We start from the raw sequence: 15781 nt of genomic DNA, 5'->3' as shown, positions 1-15781 counted from the left end.
ATCAGACAATGCATAATCAATGCAACAAGGGTTTGCATTGATTTGCATTGCTTTTTAAAATGTAAATTCCTGCCATGTATGGATTTTAGCTACATGTTTGAGCTGTCTATTGCCATACATTCTCTATAGCACTTAAAGGAGAAGGGGGATGAGGGGGTGGTGTACTGTACACATTATGATATTATGATGTTACATAACTGAGGCTGTTGCCCCAGCAACGCTCCAAGTCCTTCGCTACCCTCCACCCCCATTCCTTACTTGTTACAGCTATAACCTAATTGGAGAGGGTTGGGGCCTAGGGACATCGAAAATCGGACATGAGGCACTAGAATTATGGACAGCGAGGCAGCAGATTTCACAAAATGTTATGTTGGTTTCATCAAGTGGTGGGTTTTTATAAGAATAAGGGGACACAGGCCTGGTTGGTGGCAGAGCAAACAGAGTAATGGTTTTTACTCCATGTTATAGGAGCACTGATCAAGGTCAGATTGAGTTCACCTGTTTCTGCAGGCAACACAGGTGTCCCCATTGCTACTTCTAGAGTTCAACAGAGTCATGGGAGACATTGCTTCCTCCCCTTTTGAACAGTTTACATTCATATCTTTTATACTGTACATCTCTAGGTCGTCCTCAGACGAGCCCTCCATCGTTGCCTCCAGGTCATCCCGGTTCTCCATACATCCGGCCAGCTCGTTGGTGCTTTGCACTCCTGCATCTTTCTTGAGTACATCCACATATGTTAGTATGTGACCGGTGCCCATGTGTTGGTTCCCACAGCACCAGTTTGCTGGCTGGGAGCTCTTGGTGCCTCTGGCAGTGTCCTGCGAGTCTTGCTGATGTTGAGCACTACACGTAACATTCTGGTGTAGCATTCTGGTGTACATAGAGACATCTTTGCGCTCAGACAATGGAGCCAGCTACACAACTTGTCTTACACCTGACAGAGGTAAGTTGGTGTTTTGACCGGCTGTTCTGATCCAACCATCTGGTCCAGTGTGTGTTTGAATCTCACAAATGGGCCAGATTAAATTGGGGAGCTGACCACAATCATAGAAAGATTGCTGCTGCAGTGGTCAATGGGTGTGTGCCTGTGTGTGTGTCTGTGTATTGCCGTACTGAAGTGGTCATACAGTAACAGTACAAACATGGAGACATACATAGAGACATACATAGGGGCACAAATTGCTGTGCATTGGATCGGTTAGGCACAGCAAAAAAGGAAAAAGCAGGTAAAAAAGTGAGGGGCGTTCTTGCATCGTATAAATTTACGTCATATTTGGCGGACATTTGACCCAATTTCTCCTTTCATTGTCAATGGCAAATATTGGAAAATGTGGAATTATTTGGAGCATGTGTGTGCGAGGAGACCCCGGCATAACGCTCCTCTGGACTCCATGTATAGCGAGCTGTTATCTATTTCAGTAGCAGGATATACTGTACCTTTACAGACAGTACAGGGTTTCTGAGTACAGGCTTCAGGAGCATGTGTTTTGCAGCTTTTCCAGCATTGCTTGTTCTCAATTATCCATTGGCTTTTCTGGATGGTTGATAGTTTGCTGAACTGGGCAGCTGTGGAGGAAATGTTTTGATATTGCAAAAGGGAATTAAAAGAATGTGTGTTTCTTGGTTGGCAGGGCGTGCATGGTGGCTGTTATAGGGGAAACATTTTTCTGCTCAATTGTGAAATACATACAGTAGTAACCTCTTTTGCATCACCCTGCAACTGCCTGTTTTGTGATGCACCTGGCATGGGCATTAAACTGCAGTAAGCCAATCAGAGCACTGATAGACAGTGAGAATTCCTCAAAAGCTTCAACACCCTCAGCCTTAAAGGGACACTTCACCCCTTTTTCAACCAGATCTTATTTTAATGATGTTTGGGAGACAAACACTTTCCTGGTGTTTTTATGTGGGTATATGTGTTTTTAGATATTTTATTATTTCACATCCATGATGTCATGGACACTGGGCTCACTTACTTCCTGGACTACATGTTGTATCAGTATGACAGCCCTCCCCCTATCCACAAGGAGGAGAAGTGCACCAAAGCATTATGGGAATTGTAGTCCAGGAAGGAAGTGAGTCCAGTGTCCATGACATCATGGACACTTTGAAATACTAAAATATCTCAAAACACATATTACCCACAAAAAACCCAGGAAAGTGTTTCTTATCTCCCAAACATCATTAAAATAAGATCTGGTTGCAAAAGGGGTGAAGTGTCCGTTTAACTGCAGGGGCATCGTGAATGCTGCTTATCTCATTTCGTATCAACTGACGTGGCAGTCCATACATATTTAGCCTCCAGGGCTCTCATAGCTATTGTTTATGTAAGCTCTGGCTAGTTTATGCACTTGGGTGTTTGAGGTGGTCCAGAAACAGCTGATATTTGTGTTGCCCAGATGCGTCTTGTTTACCAAGTAAATTATTGAAAGCCATATCTTCAATAAGAGGAACTCTCTTAAATGTTTTAGATTAAAAGTAAGGCAAACAAGATTTGGGCATGCCATTAAGCTCTGTTAACGTAGCATCAGTTGTTTAAAACGTGTCTATTGCTGGTATGGTGATGGTGTCTGAGAGGCTTGTGCCACAGTTAGGGAAGAGGTGAGGCTGCTTTCTGGCTGGGTGAATGATGGACCGACCATCCATGGTCCATCATTGAGCGATCCTATTGCACTGCAGAATAAGGTGCCTATAGCCTAATGAACAGCCTGTACTAAAGTGGAAACTTGGAGCTGAGGTTGCATGGTGACAGACTCATGTCTTTTCCCTCTGCAGATCTGGATGAATTTCACCTGCAGGCTGCACGTGACGTCCTTGTGATGGGAGAAGCTGTCTGACCAGCATTTAGGTACCTCCTTCAGCACCATGTATGGAGGATGGAGAGGGGTGTGGTCAGACACTTGGTCCACGCTTTGCTCTGCTCAACATCGGGTTTCTCTTCCCGCAGCAAAGAAGGTATGAGTTTTATTCATATTTCCTTTCCATCGTCCTATAAGCTTCCTAGCTTGTGAAGTTGTGACGGACAAGCCTGGTCATCCAAAGTTCTAGAATAGCTTTCTACCTGTCCTTCTTCCTCTTGCTGCTGTTCAAAGAGTTCACACAGTTCCATACCTTTAACCACAAACCGTATAAAGATAAAATCCAAAATTATTTCCAAATCCTACTATAAATGCGCCACGCCTCTGTGTGTCTGCGTGCGTGTGTATGGTTGTAATGCACGTAACTTGAGAACCGCTCGCCCCACCGACTTCACATTCGACACACACGTTCCACACCCCCACAGGGAGTGCAGTGCCCGGTATCGAGTCGGTCGGACCCACGGTTCTCCAGAACCACCACAAAAGGCTCTGGTCAGGCTCTGCCAGTGTCCCCTCACCTGTGCAATTCCCAGCCTCTGCCTCAGCCAATTGATTGCCATGGCAACCGCACACCGGCAAATTGATTACTTAACCACTACACTTTTCACAGTCAGTTTGCACTCTTCTGGCACAGGCAGACAGACAGAGGCAGACAGACAGATACAGAGATCTCCATATACGGGCACAAAAGGGACACAGACAGATAGTTAAAACGGGTGCTATGACAAGTTGACAATGGGTATTATTAGGTTCCCAAGTGTGCCTTGCCATCCATTTGAGTTAGAACAAAAGTTTAAATTTCAAATCATATTGGCCTAGTTTAGTTAGGGCATGAGCACAGTAGTGCAAAGCCCTATTGAAATCACAATGATTATTATTAGGGTCCGAGCACTGCACAGTAGAGTGAAGCCCTATTGAAATCGCAATGATTATTATTATTTGGGCATGAGCAGAGCACTGCACAGTAGTGCGAAGACCTATTGAAATTGCATTGATTCTTATTCTTATTATTTTATCCGAAATTAATCGTGTTTTTGAGGCTCCAAACGTACTTGAAAAGTTGCAAAACTTTGCACACAAAATCTAAATTGGCTAAATTCTAATCAACAAATTTTAATCGTCTCAAAAAGGGCCGTGGCCTAATGGCTCAGTAGTGCCCCCTACAAAAGTTTGCGCTATACGGTTTCACCTACATGTATGCAAATTGGTACACACAAAAAAGTATCTTGGCGCCATGACCTAAACCAAACATTAAATCAGCCATGTTGAATTTATTGTGGCGTTTTGGCCCAATTTATGCCATTTCCATGGGTCACACTTTAACAAACTCCTCCTAGCAGGATGGTGCGTTCCAAATAAAACTTCATCAACGTACACAAAAGACCTTAACGATGACAACTAAATTGAGTTTTCGTTAAATGGCGTAAATGTGGCGTCTAACAGGAAGTGAAAATAGCAGATCTACAAGATCAAGGTTTTTATGTAAGTATTGAACAGAACTAAACTGTCATACAGACTTGGGGATGGTGTCATTGGACTTGGTTCGGAGTCTTTGTCTCTTCTGATTGGTCGATATTTGATAGTTCAAAGTTCGGAAGTTTATGGAATGCATTGGTGTGTATAGGCTTTACAGTGACACGAGTTACATGAACCACGTGACCAGGCTGTTTTCTGCCCCCTCAATGCCCTAACTCTTACTCTATGGCTCTGTTTTCAGTCCTTGACCTTCATTGGTGTAACTTAGCCACGGCCTTTCTTCTGATTGGTCTATATTTGATAGTTCAAATATTTCTTCCTATAACTTTTCAATGGTTTGTCATACAGACTTGTGGGTCGTGTCATTGGGCTTGATTCAGAGTCCTTGACCTTCATTTGTGTAACTTAGCCTCTTCTGATATTTGATTGTTCCTTTTTTTTTGAGGGGCGCTAGCCCCTCCTATGGTTTAATGTTTGTTTGTCCTTAGACGCCATTGAGAATGGACAGAGTTTAATGTTTGTTTTGTCACTAACGCAAACATTAAATGCCATTAACAATGAACAGAGTGTAATGGTTGTTTTGTCTGTTACTTCGCACATCGTCCTTGATGTTGTAAGATGATAAGAGCCCCTCACTTCACACGGGTGTGATTTTTCCTTTAACTGTTCAACGGTTTGTCATACAGACTTGTGGTTTAGTCATTAGACTTGATTCAGAGTCCTTGACATTCATTGGTGTACTGTAGCCTAAACCCGCCGCTCTTCTGATTGGTCGATATGTCATAGTTTCCATTATTTGCCATAACTTTTGAACAGTTTGTCATGAGTCATGAGTTGCCTCACTGGACTGAAATCCTTGTCCTGTGCACTGACACGCAAGGGCCCAGCTTGCAGCTTTAATTATCATTTCTTCATTTGTTATCGTCCTTGTTAACTTGTTAAGTCTATCTACAAGATGGGCGGCGGTGGCTCAGGGGTAGAGTGCCTGGATGGTAACCGTAAGGTTGCCAGTTCGAACCCGGGCTCCCCCAGAGTTACTATCGAAGTGTCCTTGAGCAAGACACTGAACCCCTAATTGCTCCCGATGTGCTAGTTGGTGCCTTGCATGGTTTCCGCTGCCATCGGTGTATGAATGTGTGTGTGAATGGGTGAATGTAATGCACAATCTCTGTAAAGCGCCTTGGATAAAGGCGCTATATAAATGCACCATTTACCATTTTACCAGATTAACTGTTCAAACTGCATCCAAAACCTTTTTCTCTGCTCGATCTCTTCCTTATTGGGAGTGGATTGTCTGCTCTCCCCCATTTTTCTGCCAGTGTTGTTTATAAGCACATCAAATATTTGCTCCATTTTGCCATGTCCATGCTGAAACCTTTGCATTTTCAAGGAGGACATAACAACATTTGTACCCACACACAAGATGTAACAGTAAAGAAACCTTGAACCGTGATTATAAAAATGTGATGCACAGTAAAATAATGTATCAATTTGTAACTCTGCGAGCGTACATACCAAATAGACCCTTACGGTCAGAATTAAATTAGCACTGAGGATTTGACTGTGTGAGGGTTGGCCAAGTCACACTGTGACTGTGGAGTGTGGACATGCTGTCAATAGCTGCATGGTAATAGTGTGAGTCAGTTTTCATTACTTTGTGTGAGTAATCCCTCTCCACTAGTTGAATTCAAGGTCAGGGAGGCTCTCCTGACATCCTGAGCCATACAATAACAACACCAGGCATTCCCACAGAAGAGCTGTCTCTTTGTGTTCCAGGATACTGCAGCGAGTGCTCTCTCATAGCTCTCAGAGCTGTCTCAGAGCTCCACTTAGACACCATGTGACTGTCCATCGAACCATCTGTTTATCTAGGCAAACTGTAAATAGAAGCTTCCTCCATTTCAATAATCAAACTTTCACTGTCAATGGAATAATCAATTAAAAGCATTTCTTTTCATATGCAATATTTGCCTATATCTTGGTTCAAAGAGAGCAATCGGCTATGCTTTCTGCCTGCACTAGTTTATTTTACCCTCCAAAATTTGGAAATTGTGTTTTTAATTGATTATTGGTTATGCAACCCAATCAATTTGTCATGCAGTACAGTATGTGTTGTACATACAGTAATAGCCTGTACTGTATGTACACATACTACATGACAAATTGATGCAATATATAAGTGCCTGCGAGTACAGTATGTGTGGGGTATGTTTTGCTTTGCATTAAGAGTGGCATCTCACACACAGATAAATAACATTATAGATTCTCAAGGTCTTTGAAGAGCAGTCTGTCAGTCACACACAACGTAAATCAAAATAACCGTCATAAAGCTTTCAGGCTAAACTCAGGGATTCTTTTTCTCCCTAATAAAAGTGTGTGTGTGTGTGTGTGTGTGTGCGTGTGCGTGTGCGTGTGCATGCGTGTGCGTGCTCGGTTTGATGGCTGGTCCTTATACATGATTAGAATGAACATTTGATGGCATCTTCATCTGCTCTATCATATTTTTTAAAACAAAATAAATGGAAAGACATCGACCAGTCTATGATGTGAAACAAAAAGTATTTTGCCTCAATGCTAATCCCTAGTGAGAAAATCACTTCACTCAGAGACAGCTTTAAGCATAACATTTCTCAGAACAACATCACTGTGGTAAACCCTTATTTCTGTGCCCCGTTCGACCCTGCTCAGTCCTACTCCCAGTGCTCCACCAAATTAGGCTTTAGGAAAAATAAATCCCCCTCCTTTCACTGTCCCTGTATGACCCATATATTCAGGGGAAATTAAGTGATTTTTCACCCCTAAGTGGCTCTTTCAAGCATGGCCAGCATTTTTGGGAAGTGCTCTATACTTCTCTAGGGTTTGCCTCTCCTGTGTTAGCAACCATTGCCACCGATGTGATAACAGTCATGCTGCATTTCCATTCGGCAGCAGTCATCTTCCAACTGCAGCCCAGCAAGGCCAGGTTACTGTGACAACATTGCTGAGGAGGATGTGGGATGAGAGAGAGAACCTCACCCAGGGGAGGGAACGGAGACTGGATTCGTGAATGCTAAAGTTGTGCCTTTCGGGAGAAGACCAACATTGTGTCAGCGTTTCCAGTGACATAACGGGGAGGGAAATTAATGCTTGCTTCGGCTCTTGTGCAAGGCCCAGCCGTTCGACTAGGGTAGATGGTCAGAGGGAAAACTGTAATTCATTAGCATAGAATGCCTCTCCAGATACTGTAGATGTATGGAGATAAATAACGTTTAATGATCGTGAGCAAAGCCTGTACCTTCTGTGCTCTGATCAGCTTTTTTTATTGATTGATTGAAGTATTTATTAACAGTTTGCAGAATTACAGTACATTTCAAGCACAACTCAATACGAAAACTGTCAACTGTGAGTGGACGACCCAATAAAGCACTACGCTTGTTTTCAAGAGGGTCCACCATGTTCAATTCATCATAACATTTAGAGACATACATATACACTTCTAGCCAAAAAACAGGAAATCATCATCATAAAGAAGGTAAAAAGGGAAAAGAAAACATAGACAGTGAAGGGAAAAAGGGTTGGGTGTGGGATTCAGATTTTACGGGGGCCAGTTTTGAATTGCAGCCGTCCGTAGGTGCCCTTTGAGAGCGGTTTTTAAGGAGTCAAGGGATTCGTATTGTATCATATCGTATCTATATGGGGGCGAATCACGGTAACATTTGTGTTTTGTTGGAAATCATCTGGGGGTAAAACATAGGGAAAATAAATCATTCCATCGAATGCTGTCGTCACTTCTTTTAGACCCATCTCTGGAGGAGGGAGGGGGGGGGGGGGTTGGACTGGTCAGGGGCTGGTCAGAAGACTTCTCTTCCCATCTAGACACCTCTCGTTGTTGGGAGAGGAAGCTCTTGGCTTGCTTGGGGACAGGGGGGGACGGGGACGGACGGACTGCATCCACAGGAGGGTTGGTGCTGCCGGATGCGGTTTCCCTTGTGGATTATACATTAGTTTATTTATGGGTTTCACAGTGCACTTAATAACCCTCTTGTAGCTCCACTGTCCCTGCAGCGTGTGGGACCCCAGGGAGCATAAAAGCAGTATGCATGTAAAGCAAGAGGGACCGAGAGGGTCATTGTAAGCAACATGCACTGTATTGATCATGGATAGAGTTCTCTGTGGAGGTATAGTGCTACTATCCAGCTAGTTTCGCCATGTACTTTGGTCATAGTTGAGTGGGACGGGAGACATCAGCTTTTTACTTTTATTTACATGTTGACTGACTAGTATTGTGTATAGTAAGATTTTCGCATATTTTGCTTCTTCTCCAATATCCCTGTCAATATATATGTCAATATGCATCTTCACTCACAGCTGAGAATAGCTGTAAACTACATACTGTATGATTTTTAAACATAGTTTTTAGGTGCTTCCTCGCTGCTATTTTACACTTACTGTACATCACCTTGTCAATAGCACAACTGGCAGAGATTCTAGCTTTCATGCGTTTTCTGTTCTTCGTGTTGGCCGGCCTGATGCAAAATCTAGAAACTTTGACATGCAAACCTGTCCTCTCTTAAAAAACAAACAAGAATTAATACGTTGCTTCATATGAAGGGACTTTATTTTGGATGCTAAACTAAAAGTGCTACACCTTTCATTTACAGAGACTAAATGCTAATAATAATGTCAAGTTCCAGTACTGTAAAGCTGTATGTTTGCGCCCTCTGTGGACAAATGAGAAAAAGGCTTTGTTCAGAATTTATATTCCAAAAGTCTGCAAGTGCATGCTATAGTTAGTAGCTATAGTAGCTATAGCAGACAAATAACAGAGGATGGGTAATAACTATAACACTGTAATAACAAGTCTGTATTTAAAGCGACACTATACGTAACATTTTCAATTAATACAATGTAATTTCGTTCAATCTGCATGGAGTATGTTAATACAATATATATATATATATATATATATATATATATACAGATGCCTCTCGCCCCCAATGCGAGATTAGTAGAGGTCGGCCCTGCAAATCATGCATAATTAATTTGTTTTTATTTTATTGTATTATTTTGAGGGCTACACAGCGCCCCCTAGCGACCTGGCGCCCTAGGCGGGGAAGCGTTCAGCCTGCCCCTAGGTCCAGCCCTGTAATTGTATTTTGTCATCCTGCTCTTCTATTGATACATTTAGATCGTGTCTGTCAACGTGTCTCACCTATAGACACATGATCTGATTTTGACCTGATGGTCATGATTCAACTTATCTGAACAAGCAGGCATTGAACAAGCTCAATGGTAAAAAGTTCAGCAGCTAACCAGATTAAAATCTGCGGGGTAGAAGAGGAAAGTTTTGAATGAAAATGAAGCCAGGATTCATTCTAGACTAGAGTCATCAAAAGTACCCCCTATGGGCAGAAGTGAAAGTGCTTTTGGAGCTCAGTCCAATTTGGGGTTGATTGGATATTACGTTCATGATATATGGTGCTAAAACAAATGCATGCAATGTTTGACACCATTCAGTGGTGTCGGAGATTAGCTGCGCCCGCGCCCCCTGCACGCACGCACGCACGCACACACACACACACACACACACACACACACACACACAGGGACGAAGACGTGTCCTACCATGCTGTCGACCTGGTGGAGATTATGATTTACAGCAACAAACCAATGAGGTGGTACTATTGTCACATTATGTTCAGCCTTGAAAGCTTCATAAGCTATTCAAACTTAAGGTTTATTTTTAAATGCCTACATGGTCATGCTCCTTCCCTGCTTAATGAAATTGTTACCAGACACCCAGCATGCCAATAGTCAACCTCACAGGCTCGATATGTTAACTGTCACATTGTAATAAGCAGAGAAAAGGAAGCCTTGTGGTAAAACGATGGAACTGATTTAAAAAATGCAACCCATTTTTAATGTTTTTATTAGAGGTGTTACAGTACGTCATGGCTAAAAGAGAAATAAACACTGTTCTCACACCTAGTACAGCTATAGATACACCTGTATGTTGTGTATTTATGTTTGTGGATCTGTCATTGTTTTCTATTTCTATACTTTTAAAAAGCCTCCTTTGGACAGGTGTTGTAAATTAGCTTTTATCCAGTGAATCCAGTGCATTTGGTCTCTGCATGCATGAGCTGACTGACAACTGATTACACCTTAGGCATGCAAACTAACATGTATAAACTAACGCTGTGCTTCATTTCTACAAATGTACAAATGTAATGCTACTGTGGTGTCCATATCAAATACAATGAAGCACAGTGTTAGTTTATATACGTTTTATAACAGGGACATGTTAGTTTGCATGCCTAAGCTGTAATCAGTTGTCCGAGTCAGCTCAGCTTCTCATTCACATCTCAGCTGATCATTACGTCACTCAATCAGAATTCACGCTCAAACATAGCGGTTCCTTTAAATATGGCTTAGTTTGCATTCAATTCACCTCTGCTTGTCTTGCTGCCTGCCTCGCATCCGCTGATGCTTATAGCTGCCTCCTCCACCCCAGCCTCCACCTTTTGATCAGAGCCTGGCATAGGCTAAAACACTTATGATTATATCTGCTGTTTGAATGTCAATGTCTGCTAATTCAAGCCAATGTCAATGCTTATGTTATGTATTACTATTGTGTCCTTATGGGTTTTTTGCTAACTGATTTTGTTTAACTGCTTTGCTTTGACAAAACTCTTAGAGTGAGTGTTTCCTGTCTAAAAAACATCTACAATATATTGCACTCATGGCATTATGTATAGTCTATAAAGACCATGCACAGTGTGAATGGTCCTTTACTTGCCCGTTGAGCCACATATTTAAATTAATGGCGAACGTCATCTCTAGCACTATAATATAATCGATAAATGTTTAACTGTTCAATATAATGCTCATGGAACATCGGTCAGTGCAAGGTATGTTTTGCCTGCGAGGAGTTGGCACTTGGCTCAACTTGGCTGATATAAAACAACACTAGCATGAGAGCACTGTATGCTGCAATCCATCTAAATATAACCAAAACATTAGTGACATATCGGGGGGTTTGGAGGTAGGGGCCTGCAGCTTCATTTGGAGATTCTGTCTAAAGCCTGCAGTAATTTACAGTATGCTTTCTTTATTATACGATGGTGTCGCTCAAAATAACTGATTCCCGCCGGTGAGCGACACCACTGTTCAACAAAGTATAAGTTAAGCTTTACTGGTGGATGTTGCTGCTTCTCAATTCAATCCCACATTGATGAATTATACATGCCTCACATCACACCTCCCACGCTCCAGCTTATGTAATGTCAGCCATGCGTAGGGAAACGTATGTGTGTGTGTGTGTGTGTGTGTGTGTGTGTGTGTGTGACGTTTGTGTGTTTGTGTGTGTGTGTGTGTGTGTGTGTGTGTGTGTGTGTGTGCGCGCGTGACGTATATACAGTACGTGTTTATTTATATCCAGACTGGGATTGAGGGAACGGTGACTCATTCTCTTTGCTTTGTTTTGACCCCCCCCCCCCCCTTAACCCACCCATCCACCCACCCACCCTATTTCTAAGAAGAAAAACAAAACAGAACAGAGAATATTAGTTTAGATATTTCCCAACTGTACCTTGTTGTCGTCATGCCATTTCTATCTTTAGCTGAGCGAGATGCTGTCTCTATTTTTACTTGACAACAAAATATGTTGGGAGATTATGACACATGGTCAATTAGCCTGCCCTTCAACTCTGTGAGGGCCTTTCTAGGAACCTCATATACCGGTAGAAGCCCTGCTGGGCCCCAGAAGCAGGAGGGACTTGAATGAGGACATTAATTATGTAGCTCACTCTTTCCCATCAGTCAAATGGCCATCTGCATGTTCATGGCTTCTAACAAGAATTTTGACACAGTCATCAGCTTCACATAATGGATAATGTTTGAAGAGGCTGCAGTCAGCACCAATCAGCATTATGTTGACATTTTTACAGTGGCATTATGTTTGTGTTGCATAACACACTATACCTGCCTGAGAGGCTCTCGTCCATTAGTAACCTGCTCGCTCAGCTCACAGCCTCACACCTGTCAGTTGAACTGCTCCCTTCACACTCCAGTTCAGTGCAACAATACCAATTGGCATTAACTTCTCATCAAGCACGGGTGCAAAGGTCGCCATCCTAGCTAGTGGACTGAGAGTAATCCTCGCTATGAAAATGGCATCCCCTTTGTGTGAAAGTCATAGGATGGTTAAACGCAGCTCAAATCAGCTGTGGTGTCGCAGTGGTAGCTTGTTACCAAAGACCCCAGTGTGCTCAATCATTCAAAATGTCAGGGCTCAGGGTCAGGGTGGTCTTATATCAGAATGATCTGGGGGGGGAACTGATAGGGTATTTTCCATTGTAACAGCCAAAAGGCCCACCACCTTGAGGAATGTCATGTTGGCTGTCTGCGGTCCTTTGTTTTGCATACCACCATAGAATTACATCCAACACGGTCCAACAGAGTGAACCATCTTTTCATGGTGGGGAATCCATTATTGATGCAGGTGAAGCATGTTTATTGCACAACTCATTGGATTCAGGACCTCAAAACTAAATGTCTCATTTACATAAGTGTTTCTCAAACATTTCCATGTCAAGAAAGGACCCCCAAATTCATATTTATTCGAAACTATAAGAAACAATTTTGTGCAAGTGACCCCTATACAAATTTTTGAAAATGTTAAGAATATGTAAAGTTTCGCACATTTGTTTCTGCGTTCAAGATTTTTTAAATAGCAGTGTTGTGGCCCAGGCTGGCCTAGCAGTCCGGGCACTTACTGTAGGCTGCTGATCCTGGCAACCTTTTCTGCGTGACACTCCCCATATCTCTGCCCGTTTCCTGTATTAAAAAGGAAATATATAAAATAAATAAATATAAATATATATACTGTACATATCAGTGTTGTATTTCAAATAGCCTTATATAGCTATGTCTAAAGTGATGCTATATTAACCAATTTAGCTGGGGACCCTCTGTAACCCCCTCAAGGACCTTACATAACTGCACACTGAAGTGGATTATAAGTAGGTCTTTAGTCTACTCGAAAAGGCATCTGACACGTTGCTCAGTGTGATGTTATCTGTGCTGTGTCTTATCACACTGTGTAATTGGGGTGCCCCCCTGATTCACCAGGACAGGGGTTCTGTCTAATAGAGATGCTTATCAAAATGCAAATACCTTTGAGCCCAACCGTGGAAAAAATATATATTAATATTGTAAGTCAGAGAGAACGGAGGATAAATGATACTAAGCAGATATGCGGTATGGTGTCTTATACGTCTGTGCACTCAATGCCTTTCCACTCACACAGTACTCAGCAGGTCTTTAGACTGCAGAAATCCATAACTTATATTAACTATCATGGACCCTAGCCGGAAAAATTATGTAACACCGTCCCAATTATGGGCATGTCATAACAGTTGAACATTCTGAAAAGTAGGCGATGGACAAGTTCACAAGCGCATCATGTTGCAATGCATTGTATAAGCCTGTGTAGATCAACTGTTTTTTGGCGAATAAATTTGGTGTAGAGGGAAAAAAGGAGTGAATCGAGTATAGAATGAAGTAAAATTACGTTTTATGTATGACAGCTATTGGTGGCCTCTCACCGAGATGGATTACTATTTATAGTACACAGGTATATATGCTTGTAGTGAAAGAAGAGATATGAGCCCTTTGGATGCATTATAGATTTAATTACCATAGCCATCAGGGCCAGGACTTTTGTTATTTTTGAGGCCAATAAATAATATGTCAAAATTTTAATGACCTTACAGATCTGGTCTGGTCTACTTTGAAGACCTCTTCACTGAGGATAACCATTTCTTTAGATACCTGCAGTTGTGCAGTTTCGCTCAAAAACACTTCCCTTTCCCATCCCCGCCGTCTAAGACTGCTATAAACACAATACTTGAACTCCATCCCTTGAGGAAAAAGAATATATCAAAAATGTACGAAGTACTACAAAATATCAAACCCCCTTCATTTGATAACACTAAATTGGCTTGGGAAACAGATCTGGACGTCACGTTATCGGACGAGTCTTGGCTTAACTGTCTAAGAAGAATTCACACCACCTCCTTGTGTATAAGACACGGCCTCATCCAATTCAGGCTCCACTACTCTAATGAAAAACTAGCCAAGATTTACCCTGGTTTTGATGCTGGCTGTCCGAGATGCCAGCACAAGCCTGCCACGCTGGGTCATATGTTTTGGTCATGCCAATCATTAGTCTGGTTTTGGGAGAACATTTTCGAGGCGGTGTCTTATGTATGTGGTGGAACGGTGGACCCCTGCCCGGTGATTGCTGTTTTTGGGGTGTCTCTAATCGAGGAACGGCTCACGGGTCTTCAGGCAAACGCTGTGGCATTCACAACGCTTTTGGCTCGTAGATTGATACTTCGACAATGGAAGTCGGGGAAACCTCCCTCGGTTAAACAGTGGGTCAAAGAGGTTCTCTCCATGATTCCCCTAGAGAAACTAAGGTACAACCGTAGTGGTTCTAAAGATAGATAGATTATGACTTGGACCCCTTTCATAGAGTTTGTAGAAAGTATACCTTTCACTTAAACCCATATTCCCTTGTACAATCTGATACCTCACACTAAACCTGACATTGGGCGACCTCTGGTTGGAGGCCCTCAGTAAGTAGACAGTTGGATATAGAGCAATTTACTATCTAAACTGAAAGATGGATACAATGTATGTAACCTAGATACCATACCCTGATGGAAAATGCTGTTTATTTTATTTTATTATTTTTTTTTTCTTCTTACTATGTTCATTAGTACTTTCAAAACTAGTTTACTAATTACTTTTACTGTCTTAGTGTCTTGTACTGTCTGTCTTTGTTTTATTTGTCTTGTTCTGACCTTGATTGGGGGGGGAGGGGGGGATATTTACATGTCGGATACAACAAAATGTAGACATGTTTTTTTTCATTTATTCATCAATAAAAATCAAAGTGTTAAAAAAAATAAAAATTAATGACCTTTTTATTTGTAACAAATGTAGTTTCTGTGACACATCTAGGGGCCGCAATCTGTATAATTTTTTTTTCCTAGAAGCTTTGTCATTGGTCGAAAAAAACCTGTCGAAATTACTAACCAATCAGGAAGCAGACAGGCAAATCGACCACTGACAAAGCTTCTAGGAAAATCTTTGAATGCAGATTGTGGCCCCAAGATGTGTCACAGAGACTAAATTATTTTTGGGAGCGTTCTACCCATTGCTGGCTGTCTGAATACAAAATAAATAAGATAAAAAGGTCATTAAAATGTTGACATATTACTTGTGTTCGATCATTTGGTGTAAAAAAAAAAAGAAAACTTTTGAATAAAAACAAAGTTAAAGAAAATGTTGACATATTATTGCTTATAGCAATATATATAACCTTATAAAATCTAGGTTTTTACACCTAAATTATTTAGACACAGCTCATGAAGGGCAGTAGACAATAAAGTGGA

Source organism: Protomyctophum parallelum, assembly GCF_964188405.1.
Source record: "Protomyctophum parallelum genome assembly, chromosome: 1".
Taxonomy (NCBI): domain Eukaryota; kingdom Metazoa; phylum Chordata; class Actinopteri; order Myctophiformes; family Myctophidae; genus Protomyctophum; species Protomyctophum parallelum.
This window is presented reverse-complemented; position numbering follows the sequence as displayed.